At 36.5% G+C, this 26,162-nt stretch overlaps 1 protein-coding gene across 1 annotated transcript in view; it reads right to left on the bottom strand.

Annotated features, from left to right (window-relative positions):
- PARK2 (parkin RBR E3 ubiquitin protein ligase) overlaps positions 1-26,162 on the bottom strand; it is a 657,679-nt gene that overhangs the window by 204,368 nt on the left and 427,149 nt on the right. The gene's annotated exons all lie outside the window — the stretch shown is intronic.

Here is a 26,162-nt window from a genome sequence, read left to right as displayed (position 1 = left end):
AAGCTAAAAGAACCACCAATTAGCAAGCAAGTTTATCTACATATTTTTTTCTAACACAGCTATACCTAGGGTTAAAATATCTTTACTTGCTGCACATTAATGTTAAACACCAACAAACTATTCAGAACCCTGCTGCATGTATGATTCAGCCTACTTCCAGTACGTATAACCTTGTATTTGGCATGTTGAATTTCATTTGCCTTCATGCTACCTAATCCTCCACTTTTATTAGCAGTCAGCAGAGTTCCTCATGATTTTCTCTGGCCTGAATTTTTTAACTGCATTTGAAAATTTAAATAAAATGAACCAATATTCAGAGTATTTGAGTATCCACAGTGCCTCGTGATTTTAGTCATGGAGTTGTAGACGTTCCGTATTTGTGAAGACCAGTTCTACCATATCTGATATCATGCTGCAGCCAGAAAAAGTTAATATGGAATAAGTTTACGTGAAGAGAAATGTCATGCACAGAGCATGCAAAGTAGTTCTTCGAGTCTACTTAGCCTGGATAAGATTGACTCAAATGGCCTATGTTGTTTTGTGTAATGTAGTCCAAGACAGTAGACTGAGGTAGTGTAGGAAGCAACAAATGGTTATTTGTCTATTTGGCTTTTGCTTGGTTTTGTTTTTGTCTAGACAAGAGAAGATTGAAGAAAAGGAAGGTAAGACCTTTCAAATACAGATAAAGGCACTGCAGGGAGGCAAGAAGATAGTGTTCCCCATGACCACAGCCAACAGAGGAACAATGCAAATGAATCATAGCAAAAAAGAGATTAAGTTCATCTGTTCCGGGAAGCTTGTTGATATAAAGGACAGATGAACACTGGAGAAGAGGTGAAACCTATGCCACCGGAATTTTTTGGAGAACAAACCTGATTACTACCTTTTAGGCATGGCATGGTGACTGACTTGCCTTTGGGAAGGTGAGTGGACAGGGACCTCTTAAAGTTCTTTCAGACTATAGTCTCTAACTCTGCATGTAAGGCTGTGAATTCTTTAAAGGTTTCATATTCATATGCATGTTCATCGTTTTTTACAGTAGTGCCCCTCAGCCACCTGAGAAGACACCCCATTCTGTTAGAGGTGCATAAACAATGCAGTTGCAACAACTGTCGTGTTAATTCTCCAAGGGAGAGGGGAGGCAGGGAATGGACAGGAATTGTTGTTATTAAAATTCCTTTAGTAAGGTAATGCTAAAAGGTGATTACTAAAAGGGAAACACAACAGGACATGTTTGAACAGTCAGTAGGAGGCAGTTCACAAACCCCCACATGGCAAAAATGTTCCTGTTGTACCAAATTTTTATTCTCATAGTATCAATACATATTTTAAGAGGGAATAGGAAAAGTCATGTACATCTTACTTAAGAGACAACAGTTGTCAATTTAGCTGGGCCGACACTAGGCAAATGTTCCTATATATTCCTATTTCCTAATCTGAGATAATGCCACTATATACTTCTAATAAAAAGCCAGGCCATGCGAAAGGACATCATAAATAAAATGCCTACTGAGATGTCCTTCTCCAACCCATGGCTCTACTGGGTGTATAAACTTTTAATGAACACAAGATTTTGTCCCTAACACACACAACTCACAGATTTAGCCAGCCAACATAAACATCACCATTTGACATAAATACGTCAGTCTGGTGTAGTAATGTAATTGAAATTGGTAGAGAAGCAAATGATGTGGAAAACCTGTCTGTACTTTAATTAACAAGATCTGAACCAGGACATGTCAGTTACTTCTTTTCAATCAGTATACACTCCACCAAGTGATACTACAGCATTAAAAATATATTCAAATATATCATTAATCTCTTTAGTCCAGAAGCATTTGCACTGTAATAACAGAAATCGCCACAAAGGTGGTGAAACATCAACTTCTGCTACCTTGCAAAAAGTCAATCTCGCGACAAGGCAGAAGAACTGGTATAAAAGACTACCTGATATGGCTAGAAATCCCCTTAACCCTTCTCCTTTCCCTCATCTCTTACTTTTGCCATCCCTCTCTACTTTTCTCACTTGACTTGAACTGTCTTAAGAGAGAATGTGGAAGTAAAATACGTGTGCTTGGGAATTTGTAATTAATAAGTGGGAAGCCAATTAGTATCTAACTGCTTTGGGTTCTGATGAAGTATTGTCCTTGAGCTGGCTACACTGGCACTTGAATTTGCAAGTTTCTAAAAGTTTAAGAAGTAGTTTTAAAATACTTAACATGCTTGGCAGAGTTTAACTCTGTGTCCTGATGTTTCCCTTGCAGCTCAGGCCCACATGGAGACATTAGAGAGTCATACTATTCACACTTACAAAGAAACTAGAAGAAAAAAAGTAGTGTAGGTGGATTTTAAAAGGGGCTAGTTAGTTTTCAAATAGGAAAACAGTCTCGTTCTTTCTGCTAAGAAAAGAACAATGAAATTAGAATTTTAAATTTAATTCTTAAATAAAGTGTTTCCACCAGTCATTTCCCTTGCCACTACTTTGGAAAATAATATCTGCATTACAAAGGCAAATATGTGCAGTATTTTGGACATATTTTTCTCTTCCCTGGAACATCAGTTTTTCTTAAAGGTACTGTACCAAACTATCAGAACAGACATTTTTCTTGAATTTCATTTCTATAATCATGATCACATCTTTGTGTCCATTACATTATGCAAAGCTCTATAAAATGAGAGATAGCAATTTTCTGCTTTTGTTCTGTCACTTTGGTTTTACAGTCAGTCTCTCTTTGATTATAAAGAAAGAAAGTTACAGTTTGGGCATGTATGAGACCTCAGTTTCAATAAACTTACAAGTATATTTCTAGCTCTACATGCAGAACACTTTTTTAAAAGACCTTTGTATTAAAATTTAAAAGACTGTCAGAATGACAGTAGGCTATGTTTGTACCATTTTCCATTCTCATTATAATTACCATCATAGGTATAGATTCAAACTGCAGCATTTTTCTCTCTTGTTGCAATCCATGGCACAAGAACGAGCTATCAGAATTTTAATGCATTATATATTCTATAAGTTAAGTACAGTTCTGTATGGCTTTGACCTTTTCAATATTCCATAATTTGACTGACTGGCTACTCTAATTTTTCCCCTGTTTACAGTCTCAGAAACCTGTGGGGAAGAAGCAAAATGCCCAGCCAATCAAAATACTGAACACTGAAAAGATCAAAGTAGTAAAACATACTACAGTCTTTCACAGAATATATTAGGCATTAAAATTTTCATATCACACTATAAAAAGATAACATTTTCCCCTGCAACTCTAGATACTATAAAAGTGGAGGCATTAGTACAGCAAAGGTGATATCACTAGACCAAATAACACAATTTATACTACTCGTATGTTCTTGGTTTAGACTGTTACACATTTCCTCAAATAACTAGCTCTTTCCTAGCATTGAAATTAAATCAAATTCAACTTTAATAACTTTAATACAAACTCATGATTTTCCAGTATGCGTTCAAGTTTTGGAAACTGCAGGGATAGATGCTTCTGATCCCGCTGAATGCATACCACAAAACTTTTGTCAACAACAATCAACATTTCTGACTTGGCCCTATGTGGAAGTTTTCATTTTCTTTGTGGTTCATAGACACTGGGTGAGTCTAGTAACATAGAGGCAATTTTACGCGATTTTTGTTTACATGACTCATTTGCACTCCTCCACTAGTGAGTAAATAGTAGTAGGAGCAGGTGACACAAAAAAATCTATCGCTTTGCCAATACAGCATTCTACTAGGAAAAAACAAAAACAAGACATCTTACTATGTCAAAGATGTTAATGGTATACAATGAACAAAAGAGATTAAAAATCAAACGTAAACAACATTGAGATGATATAATCTGAATACTTTATAGATTCATTTCCATGTAATCGTTGCAGCTTAATTGGGTTATGGAACTATAATGTATTACCCTGTTATCACAATGCATGTTTCTTTATCTACTTGCTAATGAAAGAGACTTAAACAAGATGAAGAGCACTAATATGATTTGATTTGTAATTCTTTCCTTGAAAACGCCCAAAGAACAGACACTGATTATTGATATTCTTATCAAACAGGGTGTCCTATTTGCTACCTTTTGAATGCAAATTGCTGATGTGTATCCTTAACAAGTTTCCAAATCAACACACAGCTAATTAGAAAAGTTTGACCCTATAACGCGGATTTATCAGAATCTCTGTCTCCTCTTTAGCAGCAGACCACTTATAACAAAGAGGTTCAAATATTACACACAAGTTGCTCATCCTGCTTGCAAGTCTGCATTTTGTGGTATGATCAGACAGCAGGCGCAGTCACCAAGGAAACAAAGAAAGAAGCTACTTCAACATCAACCTTTACAGTGGAATAACAAATATGTCTTACAAGACAATAAGAAGTTATAATGTTTGCAAATAGGATAATAATGTATGTTATAAAATGTATAATTAAAAACTTTAGCTGGCAAAAAACAAAGACAAGGGTGCCATCTAATTTGTTGCACTGTGCTGGTGAGCAAGGTTTACAGGCAATAGTGCAGAGCAGCAAGCATGAATCTTCCTCGCCTACTAGTCACTCGGTTATATGATCTCACGCTGTGTGTTAGGCTGTTCTGTCTTTCTCCCTTCATATTACATTACACTTATCACATATCCCATCCTGTTTATTTTTTCTTTTATCTATCTCACGACCTGCTTCTTGTACTGTCTCACTGAAATGGCTCAACAGAACTGCAAAAGCATATTCTAAAGGTAAAGTCTCTCAAAATACCTGAGAAAAATGCTATCCTAAAAGTTGTCCTACATGTGAATTTAGAAAGAAATATCCATAACAAGGTACATTAGGACTCCACCAAGTAAGACTAGTAATTTGGGTGCGGTCAAGGAGAAATGACCAAAGTGCTTGTATATCGCTCTCCACAACTACCTGAAAGGAGGTTGTAGCGAGGTGGGTGTCGGTCTCTTCTCCCAATATGATTCTATGATTCTTAGGGACATGGTTTAGTGGTGGACTTGGCAGTGCTAGGTTAGTGGTTGGACTCAATGATCTTAAAGGTCTTTTCCAACCTTAGTGATTCTATGATTCTATGATTCCATGAATATCAACACAGAGTCCAGGCAAGTAGACAGAAAGATTGGCAATTTGCGCAGGATATGTGATGTGACATGACACAGGTAAATGTCAGGCAGAAAAAAAAAAAATAATTAAGTCAACGTTAATTTTCCCATAAAAGCAGTGGCTATAAGCTGGCTATAAATACACTTAGATTGGAAACTGGATGATGGTTTTTAACAGAGTAATACATTTCTGTAAAAAGATCCCAACAGTAGCAGCTGAAGAAAAATATCCTTATTTTGAAATACAAAGGAAAAGTACATTGTCAAATGTTTTTATTGCAAATCATTTTTCTGCATCACTTTTTACAGCCTCGGTGAACAGAGGATTGACTTTTGCTCCTGACTTATCACAAAAGGGGGATAATTACATTTATTTTATATATGTATTTGGTAAAGTGTAAGGACTGATCTAGAGAGATGTCTCACTGAGTTAAACGCCATAAAATTAAGCTTGTGGTATTATGTGAGACAATCCCTCTCCAAAGCAATTGCAGTCATCAAGAGGAATATGGACTAAAAGAAAGATTATTTCCCATTTGAAAGCACCTGTAATTGTTCAACAGACAATAAAGGGCATATAATTTCTTCTGCCTCAGATGCTGATCAGAAGAAAGGCTACACTGACCATCGCAAGTCTGCTTGGCAATATATGTCTAAAAACCTTGGGAACATCCTCCAAAACACCACCAGAACATTTATGTTCCCTTTTATAAAATGCTAACAGGAAATTTAGAGTTACTAAATTATAAGCACTGTACTTCAGGGAACAGCTGAGGAACGAAGATGCCAAATCTCAAGCATTACTATCTGGCAGATAGCCTAACAGAAATCAATCCAGTTCTAAAGAAAAATCTCCTCCAGAGTAAGTGGAGATTTAAGGAGAGATGGCAAGTAGAAATGAAGTTCATTTCCAAGTAGAGTCGTTACTGCAATCAAAAGATATTCCTGTTTGTCACTCTGCCATAAAAATAGTTGTTTGCTTACTCAGATGACAAGGTACCAATTCAGAAAGAGTGAGGACTCTGGTAAGAAGGACCCTTTAATCACTTCCATAATTGAAAGTATCCCTTGCAGTTGGGTGGATGGAAACATGGTGATTTCTCCAGCTGATCCTGTCTATCAGCCAAGACCTAGACCTGTCCTCACAATCACAAGCTTACAATCTCCTCTTCTTACTATTTAATTGAATGTGAGAGTGTTAACAAATATGTTTATAATTTAATATGTTCATAACTTTACATATGGAAGATTAGCCTTTTTAGTCTTTCTCTGTGGTTGATGGTAAGAGCTTCTTTTCTCCAGAGGCTAGTTCAAAGCACAAGTCTAATTTTGGTGCTCTATGTCATTTGCTGGACTTGCTATCCTTGACTATATGGGAAGATAAAGGCACCCGGCTTCACAAAGCCAGGACTATCCTTTGTAGGTATCCATTATATTGCTGTGGGAGAATATTTTCACAAATGAAGACTAGGAAAAAAACAATGTCAAAGGTGGAGGAAGAAATTTTTTTTTTTTTTTTAATTAAGACAGAATGCACTGGAAAGTGAGAGTATTACTTTTTGAATATAGTCTGGTTTGTGAGAGTATGTGCAAAAAGTCCGAAAAATAAGGCAAAGATGTTCTTTTTTTCCCACCTTACTCTTAGATCTTATATGTATCAGCTCACTAAGGAAAAATCTTTGGATGCAGAAAATACTAAGACTGGGAAAAAAAAGCCTATAACAACCTTCTCTTGTGTCCTCTGCTTTTACTAAAGGCTTGTACAAAATTTTATGATCCAGCCCCTTTCCATTTTTGGAACTGAAGCCTTAGTGAGGTTTGAAAATGTTCAGAAACATTTTTCCTGTGAGAAAAGCTGTTTTCATGCTTTGCTCCTACAAGCTCGAGAATTAATGGCTTTATCTCAAAAGCCTCTTGTAGAGAGATTTCCAATGCCATTTAATAAACTCAAGAGGTCTGAACATCTAGATCTTTGTTTGCAACTAGCTAAGCAGTTTTTGAAGTTTACTGAATGTATATTGATGCCACAGGCATCAGGTAGCATTAAATAACCTTAGTGGATTAGTTGACCTGGGTCTTACTGTTAAATACAAGTAAGAAAAGTGTTTATAAAGACAAGTTTAGGCACAGCAGGCAGTTTTCTGAGGCTCCTTCTCTAGTCAGTGAATGGAGACAGAGGGTCCTTCTAATCAGGAGCCCTGCTCCTGGGTTCCAGATCTCCTTGAGTGTTCAGGATGACAACTGCTCTGTTGCTGTTGGCCATCTCCTCTGTTTTTGCCATCTCTTCAGCAATATATAGGTGGAAGACATATAGAAGGTAAAAGTCAATAAATAAAATAGCATAATTTCAGAATAAGAACATCAGAATGAATGATATGTGTGTCACTAATAATAAATTCCAAACATTTATCTACAGTGTGTGTTTTCCACATTATTCCGGTGAGGATTCAATGATATCTATGAGCTTTTCAGATGCTTCATGAAATGGCATATCAAAGTGAAACTGTATTTGAAAACAAGAGCACAACTGAGCACAAAGGAGTGCAGAAGTCAAGGACACAATGAGTGGGTGGATAGGAATAGTGTATGTCAGCACTACCAATTAACAAGTATCAAGTGTGTATCTGGCAGTTGAATTACTCGCTGAAATACTTCTCTTTCTGTGGTGGTTTTTTTTTTCCTCTGATTTCCATTAATCTATCTTTCCTTTTTCTTTTCTCTGACACACCAATATTTCCTTCTAAACTTTTCCCCTCACCACCTACACCCTAGGATGATGACTTCCTCCCCTTATGGGGAAGGGGAAGAGAGGAAGAGGTAGAACTTGGAGAACTGTGCATGAAAAAAAATCCTGGAATTATAGATCTGTGATATTATAAAAATGTGAGGGGTATTAAGTATTCTGTTATATTGAGACATGCAGTGGTGACCTGGAAGTGTTCTGGTATAGATTTGTCATAGGCCTTTTTGTATGACAAGCCTATTAAAGAGAAATCTCAGAGCTAAATTGCTTAACTGGCTTCCACATTCTGCCTGGCCAGATTTCATCTGCCATTTCTAGTGAATTCCCATGTATTTCCTATTCTACTTGTTTCATAGAAGACCTGGTTTAAATACAGTTAATTTATCTCCTGATAATGAGCATACAGTCATATGATACCAAGCATTTTAAAATCTCTCTTTAGGAAGTAAGCAAACTCAGCATGAATCTGATCCCAGACCTCCTCTGCTCTTTCTGTTTTGTCTAATGCAGCATACACATAAAAAGAACATAGGTTCAAGAAAACAAATTAAATTCCAACTGCTGGGCATTATCATTGACAATATTATTTGTCAGAATCCTGGAATATAAACCATGTTTTCTTGATAATGATGGTATTTTCATATATGGAAATATGAAAATATTTCAAAATATGAAAAATATGAAATATTTCAAAAATATTTTCATATTTTCATTCTCTCAGCATAGCTGAGAGAGATCATAGAAGTCATTCTTACACCAATGGGAGTGATTGTAATGAAGTCAGCACAAACAGGGGTAAGAAAGACAAACATTACATAACTATCACAGAAAAGCTATACGATTCAGACCAAATCTTCTCATTAATTAATTCATACTTATTCATAAAATAGGTTGAGTAATCTATGAGTAAGTCTAAGGGACTATTATTATAGGGATTTATTTATGTCTCAATATGACAATCAACATTCATTATGTCCTCAAATTAAATCTGCATATACACAGTCCCATTTTTAAATAAGTTGTTCCAAAACAAAAAAAAAAAATCAAGCTGCTTTTATACACGATGAATCCAAATTGAAAGATTTATATAGTAGCTTTGGTTTGGTTTTTGTGCTGTTAAAGACAGGCTTAAATTCAGAGTGGATGCAGAATGAAGTTCTGTGTAGGTGGTCCTATGTAAGAAAATGTCATAGTCACATTAACTGTATCACCAAAGAATAGTTATATGTACAAGTAGGATGTCATTACTGAATTTCATGGTAAAACAGTTGGTAACTTCCAAGAAGAACGGAATTAAGGCGTAGGATGAATTATTTTAATTGGTTTTACACTTTTCACCCATGTTGTCTATACCTCTATGCATCACACTCCTCCTTAAATTCCCTCTACCTCATTTTGTCCTCTCTTCATTCTCTTCTCTTTTGTCCTGCAAGACACAGGCTATCTCTTGGGGGTTAGAAGAGGAAGGAATGAGATCACAGGGATGTACAAATACTCTTATGTTCATGTGCTTGGGAAGGTAACGCAAACCATTTGCCATCTGTTGACTCCGTCTTGCCAAGCAAGGGACCAACTGCACTGCTGTCCAAGGGAGGTGGAATGCAGCCCTCTATTTTCTATTTCATTCTAATGACTAAAACTTGTTATAGCTTAGAGCGGCCCAGGAAACAACAGAATATAGATCTCCTTTACTCTTGCATTTTCAAGTTATAGGAAATACCAACATGCTTTAATAAACAGGTAGATCTCTATGAACCTACCATGAAACTACTCCAGGTTCTCAAAGTGCTGGATAAATTGCATGGCTGTAGCAGTCAGTCAACAACCGGCTGTTCTGATATCTGCCAAAGGAAGGGATGCCCCTCTTTGATCAGAGATAAGGTAATATTGTGATTAATACTGTGAACATGCTGCAGAATGCACCAGTGAGTATTACAATAGCAAACACGAATTTAAAATCTCAGATGTCATCAGACTTGAATGCAAAAGTGAGTCACGTTGTCCCTCTAAGACAACTCCATCTTGGGGAAACAAAGAGAAGTCATAGCTTTATATATATGTTTAGGTTTACAATAAACTAGATTACTGTGATTTGCAGAACTAGCAGGGACAAGTATTAGAAGGCATATTTAAAGGACAATCCTTCCTTTCCTGCTCGAAAAAAAAAACCAACTGCAAAATGAATATTATGAGCACCATCTAAATGCCATGGAAGTCAGTCAAAATATTTCTAACAACTTTAGTGGAGTTCAGAACAGTTCAATTCCTGTGCCATGCAGGTTTATATGCACAGAGTCAGGGTAAATGTACTGCAAAATCAGTGCACAATTTACACAGCTAAAAAGACGACAGAAAAAGCAATGACCTCTGTGCTGAGAAGACAGTAGGAGTAAAGAGCCATATCCAACTCATGCTATTTGTGGCAAAACCGGAAGGATTGATACACATAGTGAGGTGCTATGCTGTGAACATTCACTGTACATACAACACAGTAACTTTTCCATATAAAAATTTGTGTGACAAACCTGCAGGAACAATCTCTCATGTGCTAAGGAAAACACCAGGAAGCTGGTTTTGCTTCTCTTTCCTCTGCTGGTTAGGAAATCTGTAGATATCTATATCTATCTACTGCTCTGTTTGGGGAAATTATTAATGCCAGAATTAATTTGTGCTTGATTATTCATAAAAGAATTCCATAAATACTATGGAAAAGTAGGACCTACCAGAAATAATGAAAAGCCACTAGATAGAAGGAACTGACCACAAGTCCGTTTTGTGTATCAAGAAAAAAATTTCTTAATTAAGTCCAGAGAAACCTCTGCTGTGACTGTAACTCATGTTGAAATAAGCTGCATGGGATGGAAATGGACTAAACACCAGGAGCGCTTAAACAACTCATAGTTCCCAGTACACCTGGAGAGTCAATGCACACTTCAGAATTTAGCATTTGGAAGTCAATTTAAAAATGCATATTCACTAATTCAGATATCAAAGCAGAGAAACGTAAGTCCTTTGGTATGATTTATTAGATGTCTTTAGCTTCCTCAGCTACAAATAAAATCAGTGGATAATCTGAAAACATAGAAAATTAAAACTAACTTAAATATCAGTTTCCTAAGACTTAGGCTTTGCAATTTGCCAGACATGCCATCAATTTTCAGCTGTGTTAAATGATAGGAATGTTGGGCTTCAAATGTGAACGACACTCAGACTTCAGTGATTCACAATTAATGCTTTTCTTTGTAATTCAGTTTACTAAATACATACAATTTATTTTTGGGATTTGTTGTCTGTTGTTGTTGAAAAATACCACATGCTGAATATTAGGCGTACAATGTTCTAAATAGGCACACCACTATTTTTAACAATATATCTACTTACTGTCACAATATTCTGATGCAAGTATTATGCCACATTCTGGCCATGTACATTACAAAATTTATATTCCTACTCTGTCACACATCACTTACTGAAAACATCATAAAAGCCTGCTAATGGTTTAACAAGTAAAATGATAAATATAAGTTTGGAATATGAACAGTTTGAGTCTGTCCCCACTGACATGGCTTTATATGGCACATATTTTTTTACTCCCTTGTGATTCAGCCTCCTTTTCATCCACAGATTTGGAATATATTTGGATATTTTTTCTTTTTCCTTTGTGGACTACTAAAAGAAATTCTTATATCTTATTTTATTACTTTTTATCAATTGTCTATCTTGCATACACATTTGGGTGCTGACTAGCAATGAAACAAGAGTCAGATACTACCTGCAGACTTAGTGACACAGTTAATAGGCAGAAAACTAGGATGTGAGTTTACATTGCAGCAGTGCAAACAGAATCAAGCCTAAAGCCGAAAGACCTCAGCTCATTTTCAAGAAGCAGCTCAAGCAAGATACATTTAGGCTAATATCAGCATTACAAGTCAACCACAGGTCAGCCAGGTACTACAGAACAATGGAAAACAAATCTCAGTTATTCAGCAAACTTCTTATGTTGAAAACACAACAAATATGTATTATGCTGCACCAGCCACCATTATCTACTGAGAAAGAATAAAAAGTGGGAAATAGTTCTTTCTGCATACAGAAAGTATATTTTCTCTCTAATTTTGCTCCAACTCCCTTCCCACATAAGTTAATGGTAAAACTTCTACTGATCAGAATAGAATGATCAAAACTTTGATACGTGAAGCTTTTCCAGTTTTTGTTGAAAATCACATCTAAATTAGTTCAACACAAGATCTGCTAGAAAAGTGGTGAGTTTATGAACCTCTTTCATAAACATGAAAACCTAATGCAATACACTCAAGCCAATATATGATTCTAACAGAGAAAGAGACAGCTGAACAAAGTGACTCATCCAAGATGTGATGACCCGGGAAGCATGTGATGGAGAAAAATAGAGCAAGAAAAAAACAGAGATCAACTAACTGTCTTTGGACTTTCAAAAGATTTGGAAGACTACTATAGTATGAACTTAAAGCTACAACTCAGTTGTATGAAAATAATTTGATTTCTTTTCTTTGCAATGTATTACCCCAGGGATTCCCTTTAACATTTTGTAGTACAGCAAAAATATTTCATACTTTGCATTAATTTATAATCACTGTGTTCCAGAAACCACCATCAGTTGAAATCTGCAAGAAGATGAGACACTAAAATTCTGCTACCCTTTTTTTCCCTTTGGCATTTCATTTAACTAAGCTGCTGACTGAACTTACTGAAAACCCGACAAACATTCAATCATTATGAAAAGCTGTATTTTTTGGTCACAGAACTGCTTTTCTTAGCAACCTAAGCTGCAACTGTACAGAATATAACAGACTTCATACCCCCAAAACACGTCAGTCTTTTACGACTAATAGTGAAAAAGGTACTCTTTTTCTGAGCAGAGGGGCCATCCATCACATACAGAGTATCTGCATTCAGATGGTTAACAAGTGAGTTAGAAGCAATCATACAACTTAAAGCTCTTCACTAGAAATCAGAGGACTCTGGGAATGAGAATCATTCACTGTTCCCTAAACTTACAGTAACACAGACTCTGAAACAACTGCCTGGCTGATTTGTTGTGTTTTGAAATGATACATTCATTAAGGTAAACTTTTGCACAAAGGCAATTTTAGTTTTTTTATCTCATATTTGCTACCCTCCACTGGGACACTGATTTTACTTAGCAATTGCTCCGAATGCAGTACCTAATGAAGATTCCCACTTTGTCATAAGCAGACTCCAAGGCCCCCAAAACACAGAGCAAAATTGCCATTATACTGCAGGGGAAAAAACGTACTATAGTAGTCATTACCAAGGGTAGGCAGAAAAACTATACTAATTGGACGAGACTTTAAGAAATAAGAATACTTAAGTGGTAATGCATGAAAGGACCTTGATATCCCCAAATATTGCCTATTTTAGATATCTCAGAAGGGTCATAGGTTATGTGCGAGGAAAAAAGCAATGCAACCAAGATGGTTCCACTGCCATTAGGAATGAGGAAACAAAAGCCTAGGCCTGTTTGCCTGAAACCTAGTTTCGCAGGCATCCCAAGATGAATTCCTCTTTTCTCTACAAAGTATTTTCTGCTTAGAAACAGAATTTACTGCTTAGTCTCCTTAGAAACAGCAGTTTATTCTGCTTCTGATGCCTACTTTTCACGAATAGTGATTGTCTTCTCTGCTTCTGCCTCACCAGGGAAGGAGAGAAGACAATCTGGGGGTCGGATGAAAAGGAAAACTGTATTTTCACTAAAACTGTGATGGACACAGAAACGGTCTCTCACAAAGCAGGGCATTTTCCCTAGTTATCCCATTTGTTGCAACTGTACAGTAATGTCAGATTACAAACAGGACAGCATGCTATGTAAAGGTGCATAGGAGACACCACAGCTTCCGTTAAGCCTGGGAAAAAAGACAAAATGATATGAATGGGCATGTGTTTTCATATAGATCAATGGACTAAGGCCCCTCTTTAGCTCTAGTTTTCACTGAATCACTGGCTGTAGAGTTACGACTAATGAATCCATAATAGTGCAGGGAGGTGATTAAACATTAGCATGACAAATGTTTATGTGTTTCTGTATTTTCTATACCTAACGGCTGCAAGCATTGGCTTCACTCATTAAAAAAACCCAGACCCCAATTTCTATAAAATGGAAGTTGCAAAATCTAAACCATCATTTATAACATGAATAAATTGAGAAAGGTATTTGAAAATAAAGGTAATTACTGCAGGGATTTCTGAGTCACACTCTGATGGCATCCATCTGCCTGAAAAGTAACATCATTTGTGACACCAGCTACACAGCTGCAAGAGATGAGCTACTTTAAGAAGCGTCCATCCTGATTTAATACTGGTTGATGAATCACAGAAAAATAAAATATTCTACTCTTTAAATATTTATGATATTGTTTAAATATTGAAGATTAAACTTTTCTTCTTGATTGCCAAATAAGTATTATACAGGTTGGAAATTTGTTTACAGTGTCTTACAATAGGATCACTACCTGTCAGTGTCAGATGATATCATTTTCAAGCCTCTGGCTGGTGACAGCTTTCTTGCTGTGAGATGACAAGTGTAATTAAAACTTTGGTTTCAGATACATTTGCATTTTATTCCTGGTGAAAAGTGTTTCTACTTTATGAATCTTCAGACTGCATGGTTGAGCAAAAATATTGCCTTTTCCTATAACTCTGGCATAGGATTAGCAGACTGAAGTGAACAATCATTGTTGAAAGTCCCTCAGAATACTTATATTTCTTTCTTCAGTGACCAATGCAAAAAACCAGTGAATTTATGCCAGGATAAAACAAGGATGAGATAAAGGTTTTTTTCCTCTGAGTGTGGTCAGCATATTTCACAAATATTGGGAAACTCTGAAGAAATGCTTCAAAATAACATTTGTTAAATAATGGTAAACATGAAGATGTGTAAAAAAGGTAAAATTAAGTAATTAAGCATGACTATTAGTCAAGGCAATAAAAAAAGCAGACCCCATCTTACCAGCAGATTGCAATAAATTATGTACTTTTAAAGATATGACAGAGAATCAGAAATAACCTGAACCAGACTTCTAGTGCTAAATAAGCAAATGATTATGAAATTTCATATCTGCATCCAAGCTTTGTGGCTGGCTTTACTGCCAAAAGCTACAGATGTACACATTTATAAATGATGCAGGTATCCTGCTCTATATCAGAAATACACAGCTTGGCTTATTGTAACGCACAGTGTTTTAGAAAACTTGACGCTTCAGAGTTGCTATTACCAGGCAGGTAAGACAGATGCTATGTTGCTGAGGAATGATGAGGTGTAGCAGAGAGGTACCTAGGTTATAATTTGAAAAAGGTAGATTTGAAGTTGTCATTGCTGCAGGTAGAAAAAGGAAGATATTTTCAGTTAACAGTTCAGTGGAAGTCCTATGCTAAAGAGCTGAAGAAAAGTGGGCCTCTAGCTAAACTTCCCTAGTAATTCTAATCAAAAGTATCACAGAGCTTTTCTTAGCAATTGACTTGCGCTAAACACAAAAAACGAATTATATTTCTAGGAAAAATGACAGATACTCCACTCTTCTCCGAATCACAAATGTGCAGGAGCATATTTCCAGTATTTCTGCAAGAGAAACAGATACTACTGCTCAGTCAACATAAATGATTGCACATATTTTCATATCCAGCAATGCATTACATTCTTGTGCTGAGGGTTTTGCAGTATTTTACGATTTTATGTGATATTTATAATTTAAACACTGAACAGCTTTGATTATAAATATGCATATATATCATAGACATATACTTGATTCTCTGAAAAACACTATTTTCTACATAAAATTGCTCATCTAATGATTCTGCCCACAGATATTTTTTTGCTTATTTTTATTCATTTCTATTTTATTGACTTATAAAAGTTATTTAGGCAGTTTTGATTTAGGAGATGGTTTAGGACATTGGTTGCCTTGTTTTGTAAATTCCTAATCTATCTGTATTTAAAATAGCCCATAACTGTGAGAAATCAGTCTTTAACTGTGTATGAATCTCTGAGAATCAGTACTCAGGACTGCTTCTACCCCTTTTTCTCACAATACGTACAACTTGGGACTCAGTGCCCCAGGATATTAGAGGAAGACCAGGACAAATTGGACCACAAGAGGATAGACACCTTGTCCAAAGGATGTTGGAACTCAGGAAGGCCCAACACTGTATCTTTTCTGAAAGGCAAATAGCTATACCAAGATCAGTCTGGCTTTTTCTTAATTCTTTCCTGAAGCATCAGTGAATGGTAGCTCTTGGAGACCCTGGCATTCCACAGCAGGTGAACTTCATGTCCGCACCACTATAATGGCCTTGTGTTCTGTGAGGTAGCTGTAGAGTTTTCAGGCTTTATAGATTATTGCTAAACCTACTATTAATTATTTCAGGGGAAAATAATAAAGTATACTGCAAGTATATCGCAGGATATACTTCCAGTTTCTCTTACATGCAGTCAACATATTCTGTCGCATTTTTTAATCCACGAGATAAAACAGATGTCTGCACATTCATTGTCCTTCTCTTCCACAAATTCATTTGTAGCAAATCAAGAAGAAGCTACAGATGAGAAGTCTCATGTACTGAGCTAAGGTTATTTCTCATCTTCCTTGTCCAAGGACATGTAGCTCTTGTGACATTCCCTGTTTTACAACAGGGAAGTGAGAATGTGAAGGCATTCAAGAGAGAAGGTCAGACAAAACTGAGGGAAAGATGATATAATCTTTTGGAATATCTTGATTCTTGGCTACTCTGTGAGCTGGAATGCACAGCTGAATTACTTTAGACAATAATTTGTAGCATTAATGAAAAATCCTGACGTTAATTTATGTAAATAATCAATTTAGATCTACACTTTAAATTACGGGAACCTATAAACTACAGAGCTTCCCAGACTCTCCACAGCATTTTCTTCCCAATGTTCCCTTCCCAGTTCCCATGCATCCTTATACCAGGGTTGCAGAGGAGTACTCAGAATGAAACTTTATCGGTCTTCAACCACATAATCACTACAGAATCCCTCTTGGCAGAAATGGGAGCCCTTTCCAACACTGCAGCCCTTTAAGCTGGTCTAAGGGACCAGAGCGAAGGTGAGTCTCTAATCTTTGTCTCACATGAGCTGTGCCAATGACAGCATATCACACCTCACATCAGTGGACTTAGCATCCCTGCCTCTAAGACAGTGGTAGATGGTGACAGAAGATGGTGGTACTTTCTCCATCAACTTGAGGAGAGGACTGGGTGGCAGACAGCAGGCAAGAACACATGCTTCAACATAGCAGAGACTTTCAGTTACAAAAAAGACAATAGCAACCAAACCCAAATTTTAAATGCATAAACCGTATTTTGGACTTACTGGCAGAGAATAAGCACAGAATCATACTACAGCATTTTCAGAGTCACTTTGGAAAGCTGAGCTGCACTTTAAACAATAACATGAAGACTGTAAAGAGAATTAAAATCAATTGTGGGACTATAGATCACTCTATCATACACTAGCCAAAGACTGTAATTGCAAGTTAGCATTCCATCTACATCTAAGGCTAACAAGATAAAATTGCAAAAAAATTAAGTTATTGTCTGACATCACCATACATAATAAATAACATATGTCCTCCATTCCATAAGGGAATTAAAAAGGCATACATTTATTGTACATATGCCAATTTTATCTCTGATGTAACTCTAGGGAATTAGACATGGGGTCATTTGGCCAAATAGCACATACAAAGAAAATAGATTTTAAGGCCGGTGTGCAGACCTCAGAAGTCAATGGGATTAATCTATGCCTTCATTTTCCCAAAAGCGTTTATAGTTTTAATAGTGGCTGCAGTGAAATCACACTAATGCCATGCTACCACAAAAACTGAACAATATTTCAGCAAACAAATACTGTATGTTTTTGTTACGTGCTTTCACAATATAATGCCGTGGCTATATTTGAAAATGAAAATTTTTTTTTAATATACGACTCCAAATTTGAAGGCATTGCCTGTCATCCCCAGTTGAGCCAAACGCACAATATCAAGAACAAATTTTCATTCCATAGAGAACAACAGAATTTGACCCTTTGATCTTAAAAAAAGTTTCAAAGATAGAATGTGTAATAAATGTATGCCCATTTGATAGAGACTATTCAGACATGTAACACTGGCTTGGCTGATCATCCCTGGGAAGTCTGTGTTTCTCCTTTCTTTCTTTTTATTTTATTTTTTTGTGAGAGGAAATTGGAAGGGTATGGCTCTCATGAACTAGTCCTGTACTAGCTCCTTGGCTTGAACAAGAGAAAACAGTGTGCAGCAACAGTGAAGACAAAAGGTAGTGGTACTGTTTCGAAGGAAGAGAGTGAGGAGAAGGATAGGGAGAAGGATAGGAAGAAGGGGTCTCAAGAACTCAGAGAAGATCTCACTGCCTGAAGAACTCTTTCAAGCACAAACATAAGGGATAAACTTTATTGCTCTGTAAGAACTTAGGCCATACTGATACAGTTTTGAAACAATGTGAATTTAATGCACAGAGAGCAGGCTCTGCAACAAACAAATGCACCCAATTGCAACAAGAAACCTGAAGGCCACATTCCTGCAGCTCAAAAGGTCATTAAATGCATAAACGTTAGTACTCCTATTTATTTGTAATGCTTAGAGAGCCATGTACCTTCTAAAATTAATAAGCAGTGTTCCAAACTACTCCAGCTTCCCCAGATTTAATCACCATTAAACCATTTATGATGGTTCCTCCACAAGGGACTTAATATTCTTTGATATTCTTATGTATAATTACTTCTTATAATCGGTGCATAGCTATTAAGTGATGTACTGCTAAACCTCCAGGTTTCAAATGGATAAATATTAGCCTAATGTGCTCAATCAATGCATAGAAATAGCTTTAAGCACTTTTCCTGCAAGGGAAAATATTTACCATATATCATAGTTAGATTAGCTTGAGGCACTAAGCAGCTGATAGAGGAGGATTGAAAGCCTGGAAATCACTTTAAAAGTCCTTGCATTTCTGTGAAGGACATCTTCAACAGAGAGGGAGAAAAGAAGCAGTGAGCTCCGTTACCTTGCGCTTCCTATAAAACAGAGTACTTAAGATCAGAACCATGTCAGAATATTTGCTTCATGAGACACAAAATGCTCCTTTTTATAGAGAAAAATCTCTAGAGGATACAAAGAGCTTCTCATCTCTTTAGTTTACTGAATTTTTCAATCTAAATGACAGTTAGCAGCTCTGGAGTAGGTTGTTAATAAATAAACCTCCTCCACTGAAGTTTACACTGTAGCTGGGGTCATGCCTGGCAAGAAGTACAATACATTAGACCTAATTGCACAACGCTTAACACAACTTTTAATCATCATCATCATCATCATCATCAAAGAGTACCTTCAGTGCTTCTCTGTCTGAAGATGAGGGGCAGATGGAATAATTTCTATATAACTTAGAGAAACTGCAATACTCTATTCAGACTGAGCTGTTTGATTTTCTTCTTCATCCCCATTTAATAAAGTAAAAAAGAAGGCAAATTGTGTTTTGCAGGTGTGAAGTCAACCTTTTAGGGATTCTTTCTGTCCAGAGAAAAATTTACTTGCCTCAAGAGTAGTGCTATAATCAAGATAACAATAAGTTTAGCTAGAACTGCAGGTACATTTAGATACAAAGTTAGAAAACTACACAACACTCTTTTTCCACTGCAAAGAGGTAAAATTTCCCTTAGCAAATATAATCTTAAAATTTGTTGTTATTTTTTGGTTAATTGCCAAGTTAATTCTTATTTCCTCAAATGTATTGAACGTGAACTGATTGCTTGGATATGTTAAGTGGGCCAAATATATAATTTTCCAAATTACAGGCTGTTTACTATTTATTTGATTTGATTATTGTTCTTCCTTTTTTTCATTTATTATCAAAGTTGAAGATTTTCTTACATGTGGGAACAAAAATATGGAATTCAAGAATCTTATCAAAATATTCTTAGTAGTACTGTTAAAATGCTTTTGCCATTGCTGTTCTTACTCTACCGCTCAAAACGTCTTCTGCCACACACGGATTAGCATTCTGAACGCTGTTAATTTTTCTTCTCCGTTTGATTTTTTCTAGTTATATAGCACATAACTGACCATCGACAGGTAAAACACTAAAATATGAACTAATTTAAAACAAAATACGTATTGTTTGCCCTCCCTTTGAATTAATCCATGGCTAAACTGTGAGCAATTAAACTTTACAAATTACTCATCTTTCACTTTCTTGAATAGAAATTGTGTTTTTGAATGGAGTATGTTGCAATCCTTCATGAAAGAAAAGTGTACTTTCTTTGGATCTTGATTTAATTCAAATTCAATACCAATCTTTCAATAGCATATAGATTGTACTGAATAATATTAACAAAAATGAGCAACTACTTGAAAGCAGAATGCAAGAAGGTAAAGTAAAATGATCTCAACCATGGTTTTGAAAAGAAAGTTTTTGCAACTTTTGAAAGGTAGCTACACAATGTGAGGACAGAATTATGTTCCTTTTAATTCAAACTCTTGTTTCATAAATTATTTCTTATTTCACATACAATGGAATTGCTGTCACATCTGTAAATCAGGATATTTCTTCCTTTTCTTTAGCACTTTTTCAGTGCTTTCTTCATGAATTTGATGGCAGGCTAAAACCAGCAAGGACAGAAATGACACATTTCTGCCATCTTCGCAAAGATACAGAACGAACAAAAACTCCAAGAAAGGCTCCTCACATTACCATGTCTCAGTCTTAGAAAGCAGAGGAAGGAGCAGGACAAAACTAGAGTTTTGGTGCTTTAGCTGAAAACTAAACCAACAAACGCCAATTTTCCAGCTCAGTTTTTGCCAAATTCTAATGTGACTGAGCATTCCCTTCATTTTTTCAGCATAAAATGGAAGAGTCATTTTAAGCCAGAATTTCAAGCACAGATAACAAAATTTCACACCGCTGGATCATGAGAGCTGGATTCAGTGTGTTTCCTGAAGGCATTCTTCATCTTTCATTAGCCAAAAAAATGCCTCCAACCCTCATGGCTGCCAACTCAGTGAAGAAGCCAGCCACTGACTGTAAAGAGACTAATTTCTTTTATTGCAGAAGACAGTTCTTGTTCAGAGCTGAAACACATTGACTGACTGATGTAGGAAATTATTGGGATTCCATGGCCATTATTCTTCTTTTTTGTTAATGAATACAAGTCTTTATCCTCAAGATTTTCTTACCCTGTTTTCTAATGCAAGATTTATAGGATAAATATCTAACTTAACTAACCTACAGCATTGTTGCAAGGTTTTGAAAAGTAGAAGATGTACCTGCACTGAGCTAAATTACGTATATCTGTAAAAAAAGCAATAAAAATTACTTAGACTGAAGGACATTGGCACAATTAAAACTTAAAAGAACAGATCTGGCATACATCCACAAAAGCAGAACAGGACAGGAAACAGCTTCTGGTGAAATAATTAGTTTTCTTCCATTTCCTGTGCTAGGTATACTACAGTTATTTCACCTCCTCCTGCCCCATCCGTTATACTAGTTAGTTACTTCTTCAAACAGAAAAGGATAAGGTTATTTTGCAGCTGTAATACTTGGAATACCATATCTCTAGGAAGAAGAGGTTTTGCACACACGACAGCATAGAATTTTCTTGGCAAATACAGTTTAAATTCAGTTGATAGGAACAAGAGCCTAGAGTTTCAAAAATGCTCACTACTCATCAGCTCTCACTGTTCTCAGTGGGAACTGCTGGGTGTTGAGCGTTTTTGAAAAAATCTGTCTCTGTACTAGATGCCTGACCTGGAGCTGCGCCATTATGAAGTTATTTTTAAAACCTGGCCCAATGTTATTTATTGTTGTATTGTAAGGCAGGGTGATAAGATCCTTCATCTAGGACTATGTACTATACATTTTTACAGTACTATAAAGAATTATAGGAACATGTAGCAAAGATAAAATGTGCATTCATGAATGTGGTTAACATAACCAATTAACATTATGCAAGTAAATGAGCTATTTGTTTGTTATTGCATTGTAAAAGAAATAATATTTGCATGCTCAATTTACCTCATACTAAAGTATCTAATCTGTTGATTCCCAAATGCATTGTGAAAAGAAACGTGCATGTGAAATCAATGGCTAATTGCACATGTAAACCCTATACTGTTTTAATTGTAATAGTTCCTTCTGCCCATAAAAGTGCACAAATTCAGTTTATGCATTCAAATAATCTAATTTTACCAGGTGTCTATTAAATTGAATTTGCCATTGTAAGATGCACTTAAGGACATTAAAAAAACTTGCAAAGTGTAATTCTGTAATCCAAAAGCGACTCCATATGAATTTTATATTGTTCCACAACCAACTTATGCAGATTCTACTATCTTTATTGGATTTTAGTTCTTAACTCATTATTGAAGCACAGTTGAAGGATGAATGAACTACCTTATGTTCATTATTTGTTCTCAGAATTATTTAATAAAACCTTGCTACAGGTCTACAGTTGTGTTAGTCACTGATCAAAACAAAGAGGTTTGCAGAGAGTGTCATCACACAACGGTAGCCAAAATCTCAATTTTTGTCATAAGATTATTTACTTATGTGTCCTTAGAAAAAAATCTTTGCAAAATCAGAATAATGTAATGGGGAAGGGGAGAGTACTATTGAACATAAAGCAAAGAGGCATCCAACCAACCTTTATTTTCATATTGTAGGTTAACTATTGCATTTTCAGGGTTGATAGAGAAAATGTTATTTTTAGTTGCAGACAAAGTATATTTAGTAGTACTCAAAGCCACAATAAACACCGCACTGCAGTGCCATTGTTTCATTCATTATTCAGAGTGCAATCATAGTATCTAGGGTGCTGCACAAACTCCACATTTTTGGTGCCTGATTCAGTATCACATGGACTACAAACTCCTTAGTGACTCCATGTGAACAAATCATAACACAAACTTTGGAATGAGGCAACTATATCAGTAATTGTGTGCACCTGGCATGACACACGACCTGCATATTGAGGGAACTGGCAGCTTTGTGATCTGTAAGCATTACCTCATTATGCAGTGATGAACTAATAGCTGTGCTAGCTGCCACCGCCAGCTCCTTGGACAGATGGAGAGCCAGCAGTGTCATAGTCTGCTGAAAGCAGAAGTGCAAAGAGCAATTTGGGTTTTTTATGACTATGTCTAGGACATCACCTAGAACACAAAAAGGCCTTTGAAATACCCCATCACATCTGCCTCTGCTAAGAAACCAAAAACTCAGAAATATTAGCCCTGTTGTAGACCTTTCCCCTACATCCCTGAAACCAATGTTCTTCGTTATCACTTGGACAAAATAAAAATGTCACAAAGTCCATTCAGATAATCGGAGAAATAACGCCTTTCTCATTTTCACTGGGCCTGTAGACAACAGTAAACCTCCAGGATTCAACAATTATCTTCTTTCCAACCTGCTTAATCAGGACTAAGCCTTTATTTCTTCTTCTAGTCTACTCCAGCAATTTCACTGCTGCTGCAATGAAAACCTAAGATTCTAGAGGAAGACTCAGAAATTCCTATTTCTCTGTAGAACTCTGTAAAATGTACTGTGCTGAAGTACTGAGGAAATGTTTCCAAGGAAACCTCAATGAAAACAGAACTTCACCTGATTTTCTTTTTTATATCTGATATCAAGTTCAATGGGAGGTGTCCTAAGGCTTGCAAACCTTTTCAACTGAACTTCGGCCAATTCATGACTTCAAAGAAACTGCAGAAAATAAAAGATTTTTTTTCAGCTCAGATTGAAAACTAAGCATCAGACTCGTTTGACTGAATTGCATGCACATTCTACTATTTTTTAGAGCAGAAGTAAACCTAACAAAAATATTTGGGAGTTAGGTATTTCTGAATGCATGTGAATTAAAATTAGGCCCAGATCTGTCCTTCTGTGTGCATGCATTTGAACACATTGTTTAGTGATGCTAGTTTCAGTGGAGCTGCTTCTGAGTTACTTTTAGAAGGTATCACATACGGATCCAACTTCGAATGAACTACTGAGAAACAGTTCTGCAGAGGCTTATTACAGGGGTTTTGTAATAGATCAAATATAACTTTATTAACCAAATTCCATAATGATTCCTCTTCATTGGCCTGGAGCCTTGATGCACAATAGCATCTGGGAAACCAGCCACTGACTGAGTTTTCACTTGCTCTGATAATTTTCAGCAGCTAGCTGCAAGCTTCATTTTAATTTCTTTCCCATCTCTTTCTTTCCTCTTACTGGCTAGATATTTCAGAATTAAATATGCATTTGAATAAGGTCTAGAATCTGTAAGTCTGTCCTCCTGGTCAGACTTAAATTGCTTTTCTAGAGAAAAGGGGTTTCAGCTGCTCAGGGGAATGGTGGAAGCCTCTTTTGAATGAGTTTATGAGGTGTCTTAGGGTGCCAGATACACAATTCCTATTAATAGTCAGTGGTGGCCACATACCTTACACATGTAGATAGCTTTGAAAATCCCACTGTGACAAGGAAAAAAGTAAGCAAGCTAGGATCTCCCAGAAACCAGAGAATTCAGAATTAATAGACTAGAGCATTTCATAATTAGTAGCAAAGCCACTGATAATGTTTCACACGGTATTTAGCATGATAAAGTGTGATCTGGGTTTCCTATGGGGAGTGGAAAAGACTAAGAACTAACAAGAATAGGCAGGGAGAGCTGTTACTCTGTGCAAAACTCTCCCCATAGAGGCCAGGTCTGCTTTCTTTTATAAAGACCAACTTGAGTAGGATTTGTGGTTTCAGTAAAATAATTGCTTTTGTGTACAGTAAGCCATAGAGATACCAAGGACCTTACAGTAGGCTATGAGGAACACTCGAAAGCAGGGATTTTATGCTGGACACTCTACTGACATTTGACTCACTTTAACAATTTACTTGGCATTTACATAGAAGTTGTAGACAGGAAGCTGCCTACATGCCAAGAATTTTGTTACAGAAAAAGGCCCTTTTGTGATACGAGGCACTATTTGGTCTACGCCTTTGGTACACTTACATCCCTCTGAAACCTAGAAAGAGTCCAAACATATACATATCTGAATGGTAGATTCAGCATGCATCATTCTTTTCTTCTCTAATCAGTCATACCAGTAACAATTACTTTAAAACGTATTTCAGTAGTCCATTATCTATAAAACCCTCAATTTGACATGACCTTTAAATTGACTAGGCATTTTAATTCAAATTGCATATACATTTTAATTAAATATCAGCTAGGGACAATAATTAAGTGAATCTGTCATTTTCAAACTGAAATACAGTTTTCCACTGTAGGGTCTATGTGCTTACAAAGTTTGCTCTTCCCCCCCCCCTTTTTTTTTTTACTGTTCAAACCATAGTGTTATCTACAAGGATAAGGATAATTACATAAACTCCAACAAAATCCACTAAGACACCTTGGTTAGAAACATGGTTCCATTTCTAGCACTATGATTACAGTTTCATGTCTGAAATAGCAATCTAAGCAGCTAAATGCACTAGAATCTGGCCAATATGAATGGATAGGTGGTTTCTTTGAGACTCACAGAGATTAATATAGAGCAATAAGAAGTATATTTAAAAATATATAATGAAATATTATTTTCTGTAAAGTGTAAGTTTATACAGGCTGGAAAAAGCCTTGTCTGTAATTTATCATATCAATGTTTTTGTCTTCTTTAGCAGCTAAGTATCTTTCCAGGAACTCTTCGGTACAAAGCAGGATAGTATGCCTTTTCCAACTAGGACTACTAAGTACATTCCTTATGAGAGAGAATGGAGAAGTGAATAGACTGTCTCAGAAGGGAACAAAACAACAGGCTTTACTTGAGAGATATTAAGTTGAGAAGAAATATTGCTATGTGCTAATAATAATGATAAAAAGGGGAAATGGTGAGGAAAAATGTGAGAAATTCATCTTGAGGGCGCTCACAAGGCAGGTGCGGGACAACCAGGGCATCAGGCCCAGCCAGCACGGGTTCATGGAAGGCAGGTCCTGCTTGACCAACCTGATCTCCTTCTATGACCAGGTGACCCACCTAGTGGACGAGGGAAAGGCTGTGGATGTGGTCTGCCTGGACTTCAGTAAGGCCTTTGACACCGTCTCCCACAGCATTCTCCTGGAGAAGCTGGCGGCTCACGGCTTGGACAGGTGTACTCTGCGCTGGGTCAAAAACTGGCTGGACGGCCGGGCCCAGAGAGTTGTGGTAAATGGAGTTCAATCCAGTTGGCGGCCGGTCACGAGCGGTGTTCCCCAGGGCTCAGT

This window comes from Pygoscelis adeliae, unplaced genomic scaffold (assembly GCF_000699105.1).
Source record: "Pygoscelis adeliae isolate BGI_AS28 unplaced genomic scaffold, ASM69910v1 Scaffold33, whole genome shotgun sequence".
NCBI classification, from domain to species: domain Eukaryota; kingdom Metazoa; phylum Chordata; class Aves; order Sphenisciformes; family Spheniscidae; genus Pygoscelis; species Pygoscelis adeliae.
This window is presented reverse-complemented; position numbering and strand designations above follow the sequence as displayed.